We start from the raw sequence: 8,543 nt of genomic DNA, 5'->3' as shown, positions 1-8,543 counted from the left end.
TAATATAAGTGAATTGGATTCAGTGAATAGATGTCTATTGACATATTGATGAAAAATTAAGGGATGTAAATAGTTGAGACATGAATAATGTGAGAAGTTTGTTTATTAAAATAACTCATATGCATGTCATCTATCTATTAAGAAAGGTCCTTATTGTGGTGCTCCAGAATACTTTAATCTCTTCCTGTTTGAAGTAGCAATTTTTTGAGCTACATACTGGTTTATGTTACTGTACCTCAATTCAATCTCAATTTTTGTAGCATTCAGATTTTCCTCCAGGATCCGGTGTTTGAACATTTCTAGAACAAATAACAGTTCAAAGTATACAATCTTTACAAATTAGAAAATAAGGATTTTATTTCCTGCATTAATCTGCTAGCAAATTTATTTAATAACCTAAAAATGTATCTAAATATGCATGACTCTCCCTCTCCTGAAAGGAAAGTCCAAGATAACACAAGAGCGTTTTTTTCACGTGAAAATTATGTCCTCACAGTTTTACATTATAACGTCATATTCTGGTGGAAAAGTCGAGAAAATCACATTTTTTCACGTGAAAAAAAGTGTAAATGTTCCAACTTTTCACGTGAAAAGTATGTGAAACTGAAACTTGAAAATAACGTTTTTTGTTTCTACATTTTCACGTTATACTGAACATGTATACTGAACTCTCAGAAAAGAACATGAATAAAACGGTTGTTCTGAACAAAGCTCAGGCTAGAGCTACTAGAGGACTGTAATTTACTATTCAAATTATCAAATACAAACAAGGAGCAAAATTTAATCTTCAATTTGAGCCAGGTTATTGGTACAGTTAAACTCTGCATTAATGAACAATAAAAAGAGCAAAAACTCACCAGATTGAATCCAATTTTGTCTACTTGCCCTTCGAAGCCTTTATTAGGTGTTTTGGTCAGATTCGAGGTGGGAAGAAATCTAGGAAAAAGATAGGTTTTCGCTTCCAGGCTGGTTTTCCGTGTTCAACTTGCAGGCTCTGTATTGTATTTGAACAAAGCTCAAACTGGATTCTTTATAAATTCAAATCCGATTCAAATTAATTCAATTTAACACTATTCACGCTGTTATATATATATATATTTTTTTTTTTGAAATTGAAAAAAAAAAATATATAACAGCGTGAATAGTGTTAAATTGAATTAATAGCCTAATCAAAATTTTTCCTTTTAGTTTATAAGCATTTTAAGATAACAGGTACAGCACAGACATTAACATTGAAATAATTATCACGTGAATCTCGAAATCAGCAACAAGTGAACGTCATGAAGAGTGTTAAGAACATTTGGGTGATTTTCGAACTAGTGTGACTCATCAATTGAATAACAACACCAATAACTATGCCACTACCTACACCAATATCTACGCCAATATCTACGCTGATGTCTACACCAATATCTACGCTGATGCCTACAACAATATCAACGCCAATATCTACACTAATATCTACACCAATAACTACGCCAATATCTGCTCTGATGTCAATATCTACACCAATAACTACACCAATAACTACACCAATATCTATGCTGATGCCTACAACAATATCAACGCCAATATCTACACTAATATCCACACCAATAACTACGCCAATATCTGCTCTGATGTCAATATCTACACCAATAACTACACCAATATCTACGCTGATGCCTACACCAATATCAATGTCAATAACTACCCCAATATCTACACTGATGTCAATATCTATGCCGATGCCTGCGCCGATGCCAATGCCAATGCCAATATCAACGCCTATGCCAATGCCGACACCAAATCATACACCAATGACAACGCCAACGCTTATTGCTGACCTTGTATCTCAAACTTCAACACTATCACATTACCTGGAGGTAATTGCCATCCATGTTCACGTTCGCAACTTTGAATTCAGAATAACAGTCACAGTATCATGAAAGAATTGATTCAAAAAATCCTCTCCTAAATTACTCCTGTATGCAGAACTCTAAACCTTGAAAGCTGAAAATATCAAAAAACCAAACCTTACCTAAATTAATCCTCACCTAAATTAATCCTGTATGCAGCATCTATCTCTTTTCCAAAAAACGAATTACATTGTCATTTTAAGCCTGAAATGTACATTGTATAATTACAAATATGATACAAAATTTACGTGACTCTGTATCGAGTTTGGTATGCAGCCGTCTACTACAAGCATGAGGCAATGCTAACTGAGATGTCACCTGTATCGAGTTTGGTATGCAGCCGTCTACTACAAGCATGAGGCAATGCTAACTGAGATGTCACCTGTATCTAGTTTGATATGCATCAGTCGACTACAAGTATGAGCCCAACACTACGTGCATCCAGATCAGCCCAACACTAACGTCATCACACTGGAGTCACACTTAACTGAAAATCATACTGAGTGCCTTAACGGACTGTTTTCCAAAATTTGCATCGATAAAATCAACCATGTCAATAGTGAAAGAAATGAACATTTTTTGATTTATTGAAATTTTATGTGAAAATTAAATGTGACAATTCATCAATTCATTTAAAAAAAATTATAATAAATTTTTTATTCAACATACTAATTTTTTTTGCAATAAAAATTGAATTTTTCTATCTATTAAATTCATGTGCAATTTCGAAAAACTATTCTTTATATATTAAACTTTCTGTTGAGATATTTTCCTTTAAATTATAAAGCTAAATCAAAAGTAATTTTGATATTCTATACTTTGAAATATTGTTTGGAAACATAACAAATGCTATTGATGAATTTTTATAATAATTTTCAATTATAGTTGACATGTAATGTTTTTATAGAAAAAATTGTTACTGTTCTCAAATTTAATTTCAACAATTTTCAAACAGTAAAATTTTTATGTCAAGAGGGGGGTATTTGTAATATTACATTTTTTCTCGATTGGAATCGAATCCTCAATTCGAGATCTATAAAACTTTATAGTAAATATCAGAGTAATCGATTATGGACAACTTTTTGACTTAGAATTTATTGTAAATGATTGTGTTGCATATTCCATGGTGTCACCGAGGCTGGGTTGACAGAATTAACAGATAAATGGTTTATTTAAATAGAGATGATATATAAAATTTAAAATAACAGTTTCAAAATAAAGTTTTATTGAGAACAAATATAAAATGTGAATTCTAAACTTGTAATTTATAATTTTTTTGGTGACGTGTCCATAACATCGACACTGAAGAAGCTTTGCTCTGTTCCTGGTAGCTAGGTTTTTCCTGTTCCTTCTCTCTAAAAATATGGCTGGCTGTGTGTGTTGTAATTTTGTGCTCTCTGAATAATTTTCTGTTTAAGTGAATTTATTAATGTTTTAAATTGAGTTTTGAACAGTTTATAGTGTTCTATTTTGTCTATATATTGTTTATTGAGTATACAAGCCAATAGCCACTGTTTTTCAACTATATAAACTGGATAAGTATTCAGCTCGTAGTGACTTTAGATGCTTAGGCTTGTAAGATATTGTTCTTTGTGGATTTGTGTAGTATATTGCCAAAATTCTTCTGAAGATTATAAGTTCATTTGCTCTGAAAACTGGATTTCTCATTCATAGGCGATAGATCCATTCATAGTTTATCAAGAATCTATTACATTGGAGCCGACAATTATCCTTAGGTTAATAGGTGTGAAATGCTATCCAACCGATTTAGGAAAAATTGGTAGCACAGCAAAGGATTATAATATTTTAACCCAGCTGCAACTGGCATCAGACAAGAGAGTATACCTGTTCAATTATCTATAATTAATATAAGTGAATTGGATCCAGTGAATAGATGTCTATTGACATATCGATGAAAAATTAAGGGATGTAAATAGTTGAGACATGAATAATGTGAGAAGTTTGTTTATTAAAATAACTCATATGCATGTCATCTATCTATTAAGAAAGGTCCTTATTGTGGTGCTCCAGAATACTTTAATCTCTTCCTGTTTAAAGTAGCAATTTTTTGAGCTACATACTGGTTTATGTTACTGTACCTCAATTCAATCTCAATTTTTGTAGCATTCAGATTTTCCTCCAGGATCCGGTGTTTGAACATTTCTAGAACAAATAACAGTTCAAAGTATACAATCTTTACAAATTAGAAAATAAGGATTTTATTTCCTGCATTAATCTGCTAGCAAATTTATTTAATAACCTAAAAATGTATCTAAATATGCATGACTCCCTCTCCTGAAAGGAAAGTCCAAGATAACACAAGAGCGTTTTTTTCACGTGAAAATTATGTCCTCACAGTTTTACATTATAACGTCATATTCTGGTGGAAAAGTCGAGAAAATCACATTTTTTCACGTGAAAAAAAGTGTAAATGTTCCAACTTTTCACGTGAAAAGTATGTGAAACTGAAACTTGAAAATAATGTTTTTTTGTTTCTACATTTTCACGTTATACTGAACATGTATACTGAACTCTCAGAAAAGAACATGAATAAAACGGTTGTTCTGAACAAAGCTCAGGCTAGAGCTACTAGAGGACTGTAATTTACTATTCAAATTATCAAATACAAACAAGGAGCAAAATTTAATCTTCAATTTGAGCCAGGTTATTTGTACAGTTAAACTCTGCATTAATGAATAATAAAAAGAGCAAAAACTCACCAGATTGAATCCAATTTTGTCTACTTGCCCTTCGAAGCCTTTATTAGGTGTTTTGGTCAGATTCCAGGTGGGAAGAAATCTAGGAAAAAGATAGGTTTTCGCTTCCAGGCTGGTTTTCCGTGTTCAACTTGCAGGCTCTGTATTGTATTTGAACAAAGCTCAAACTGAATTCTTTATAAATTCAAATCCGATTCAAATTAATTCAATTTAACACTATTCACGCTGTTATATATATATATATTTTTTTTTTTGAAATTGAAAAAAAAAAATATATAACAGCGTGAATAGTGTTAAATTGAATTAATTTGAATCGGATTTGAATTTATAAAGAATCCAGTTTGAGCTTTGTTCAAATACAATACAGAGCCTGCAAGTTGAACACGGAAAACCAGCCTGGAAGCAAAAACCTATCTTTTTCCAAGATTTCTTCCCACCTCAAATCTGACCAAAACACCTAATAAAGGCTTCAATTCAATTCACACACACTATACTCAAACAATTATCTACAAGAAATTTCCGATTGAAATTACATTACAAAATACAAACTCGGTCTTCACAACAAGACAACGAGACAAGACAAACTGAACGACTCATAATGGATGACAGCAAGAATGACTCGGGCTTTTTTCTCGACAAACCAAAAACAGCTGGACAGTTGGCACTAGTGCAAACAAGCCTGCTACGGGCAGAACTGTAGTCAGGGATTTGGCACTACAATTCAAAAATGCTCTGGCCAAACCAACGGTTTTTTCTACATTTCTTGTCCCACATTTGGTCATTTCTTTCGCATGAAAATTTCCAAAAATTCACATGAAAATAACGTTTCTAAAATACATTGTTACAATTTTTTATCGTGAAAAGATGGAGAAGGATTACCTTAATTATTCTGAATGAATAACCTTTTCAATTCTTTATTTTTACATTAAAAATTATTAATCTTATAAAGCTTTTGAATAACCACAATATAATGTGAAGTAAATTCTCTACCCTAACTTTACAATAATTTTACATAAAACTGAATAAAAATTAAATTCAACTATAAAGTCCTATTCAGACAAATGGATTTTTTGTAGTAAGTAGTGATATATTATTCAATCTAACAGCTGAACACTATAATTACAAAAAGAAAGCTCATTTTTATTTGTAATCATTCAACAGCTGACAAATTTCAAAAATGTTTCATGTAAGCTTCTTTTTTCAGCTGTTGGACTTTGTATCAGCCATTTGCTTGTATTAGCTTTGCATCACCAATGGGAAAAACCATAAATGTCTGGATGGCCAATAGGGAGATTTTTGCTTTAATAAAATGGTGAAACAACAATAATTTATATTAAAATTGAATTTATTTTCAAAACATCACAGTCTTCAACCTTTCAATAAGTTGGAGACTGTTGTAGATATAATAGGCTACTGTAACTTTCAGGATAAGTTATTGGTCGAATACTCCACCTTTTGACATACAACTGAATTTCAACCCCTCATAAGGGGGTGACTTGGGGGTTGTAAATCAAAGATTTTGAATGTAAATACCCATTGTGTATTATCTTAAAAGCCTTCTCAAAACGAGAAAGATGAAATCAATAAAAATCTTCTATGATACTTTTATCCAAAATGGCGGCTGATTGAAGTTTTGGTTTTTAAAGAAATAATTGATAAAATTCAATCAGCCGCCATTTTGGATAAAAGTATCATAGATTTTTATTGATGTCATCTTTCTAGTTTTAAAAAGGCCTTTATAATGATGTATCACACAATGTGTGTTTACATTAAAAATATTTGAGTTATAACCCCTCATTTCTTTACAAACTGTAACTTCAATCAGCCACCGTTTTGGATTCAAGTTTCATAGTACATTTTAATTTATGTTATGTTTCTTGTTTTAAAAAGCCCTTTAAAATAATGTACCACACAATAGGCGTTTACATTAAAAATATTCCAGTTAAAACTCTTGAGTCACCATATTATACATTCTGAACCTAGTCAACCCCTTATGAAGGGATTGAAATTCAGTTGTACCGTACGTCAAGAGTTAGAGTATTTGACCAGTAACATATCCTGAAAGCTACAGTATTATATCTATAACAGTCTCTAATTTATTGAAAGGTTCCCATACATATGACTCACCCGGTATGATTACTAACTTATAATGATTAGCACAAGCCTAGAGCTCATGTGGACATCACCCATAGAAAAAAATTGTTTGACTTCATATTCTGTTTTAAATTAATCAGAATTGAGACTTACTTAGATTTCTCTTTGCTGGTAAACCGAGTTTTTGGAGACTTCAGCCATTATTTGATTACCGTACTGCTTCTATGTCTTTTTCTTTTGTGTTGGAAAATTTTATCACCACAGCTCCTATCAGAAATGAAACAAAAGTTTACTTATAACTAAACATATTTCAAACAATATTTCTTGACTGGATAATTGAAAAAACACACATGTTGCAAACACACAGTCTCACTCTCTCTTATTATATAAAATATATATTGCTAAAATGAGAGGACTACAACTATAGTTTTTCTAAATTGGAATAAGAAATAGAGCTATTAATATAGATAAATGAATCACTTGCTTGTTGAAGAAGTCTAAATAAAGCCTGCCACACCAGCAAACAACTGAATAAATTCTAATAGAAAGCAATTAAATGATATCTACTAGGCTAGGTACTTTATGTCAAATAAACTATTCAAAATTATTCGAAGTAGCCTATAAAATAAATATATGTTAATAATTCTCACTATTCCGTTAAAATTTATCTATAGTGAGATCCACGTTATAATGACAGTGGATTAAGATGGGAGAACAGCATTGCCAATTCTCTGCCTTGATTAGTTATCTCATTGTTAAAAACAGATTTGGCATCGTTGTTGGGCAAGAAAAGGATAGTACTAATAGACAAGGCTAGCAACACCAAAGTTGATCAAATACTGTCATTATAACGTGGACCTCACTATAGTGAGGCTATATATAGCCATTAGTCATCTAATCTATCTATCCACAGTCATTATTGCTATTAAGTTCATTATATTAAGATGAGTGTAGATTAGGCTAGTAGCCTACCTATGTGGTGACATGAATTATTTAGGCTAGAAAGATATTTTTGAAATTGATGTTGCTTTCCATGACGAAACACTATATTCCATAGGTACAATAACTTTGTTGTAGTTCAGACACTGTGTCTGATCTGTGTCAGGAGTAAAATGCATTCCTCAATAGGCTACTCCAAGAAAAGTAAGTGTTTTTTCAAATATATACAATGATTCAGTGACTGAACTACAACAAAGTTAGACATTTTTGTTACACATTTCAATTTATATGTGCTAGCATTCCCCTGGAATGTGTCTGCCTAGAATAATAAACGTTCATTTCCAGCACTGATAAATTTAAGAGGCTTACTTCTATTATTATTAATTATGCCATAAATAATTCATTTAGGCTATTTTATGAGGCTTTGAGGTTATGTGTCTAGGCTTTGAATAAGTTTATCATTTAAATAAATATAGTCTAAGTATCTAAGACTATAATAAATATATTCTTTCATTATACAGTACATAGATAAAAACAAAATCACTTGACTTACCTTAAACTGGATCTTTCACAAAAATCACAAAACAACAGACACCAAAAAATCTGTTACAATCCAAATGTTGCATTGCCGAAGCCAATCCCGCCATTGACCATGACCAACAAAAATGTGCATCATGTCATCATGTTCATTCTATCGATAGACCCAAAATGTCGATATAATATTATCAATACATCAATAAATAATAATTATCGACTATGAATAATTACATATTCTCAAACATCATCTACATCTTTGTTTGGAAATGTGTTATTCAAATTACATGGTTTAAATAAGTAAAAGTAGAATACAATCCTGATTTCTACATTTTTGAATGCAATAAAATCAGTTTTCCCC

The 8,543-nt window shown here is 31.4% G+C and overlaps 1 long non-coding RNA gene across 1 annotated transcript; it reads right to left on the bottom strand.

Annotated features, from left to right (window-relative positions):
- Positions 1-3,847: 3,847 nt before the first annotated feature.
- Positions 3,848-8,310, bottom strand: LOC120352689. Its single transcript, XR_005572024.1, has 3 exons — positions 8,202-8,310; positions 6,863-6,976; positions 3,848-4,061 (listed from the first exon to the last, which is right to left on the bottom strand). It is a non-coding gene; the product is annotated as an uncharacterized LOC120352689 (long non-coding RNA).
- Positions 8,311-8,543: the final 233 nt, after the last annotated feature.

The sequence above is a fragment of the Nilaparvata lugens genome, chromosome 8, assembly GCF_014356525.2.
Source record: "Nilaparvata lugens isolate BPH chromosome 8, ASM1435652v1, whole genome shotgun sequence".
Taxonomy (NCBI): Eukaryota; Metazoa; Arthropoda; class Insecta; order Hemiptera; family Delphacidae; genus Nilaparvata; species Nilaparvata lugens.
The sequence above is the reverse complement of the archived record's forward strand: the minus strand, read 5'-3'. Positions and strand labels throughout refer to the sequence as shown.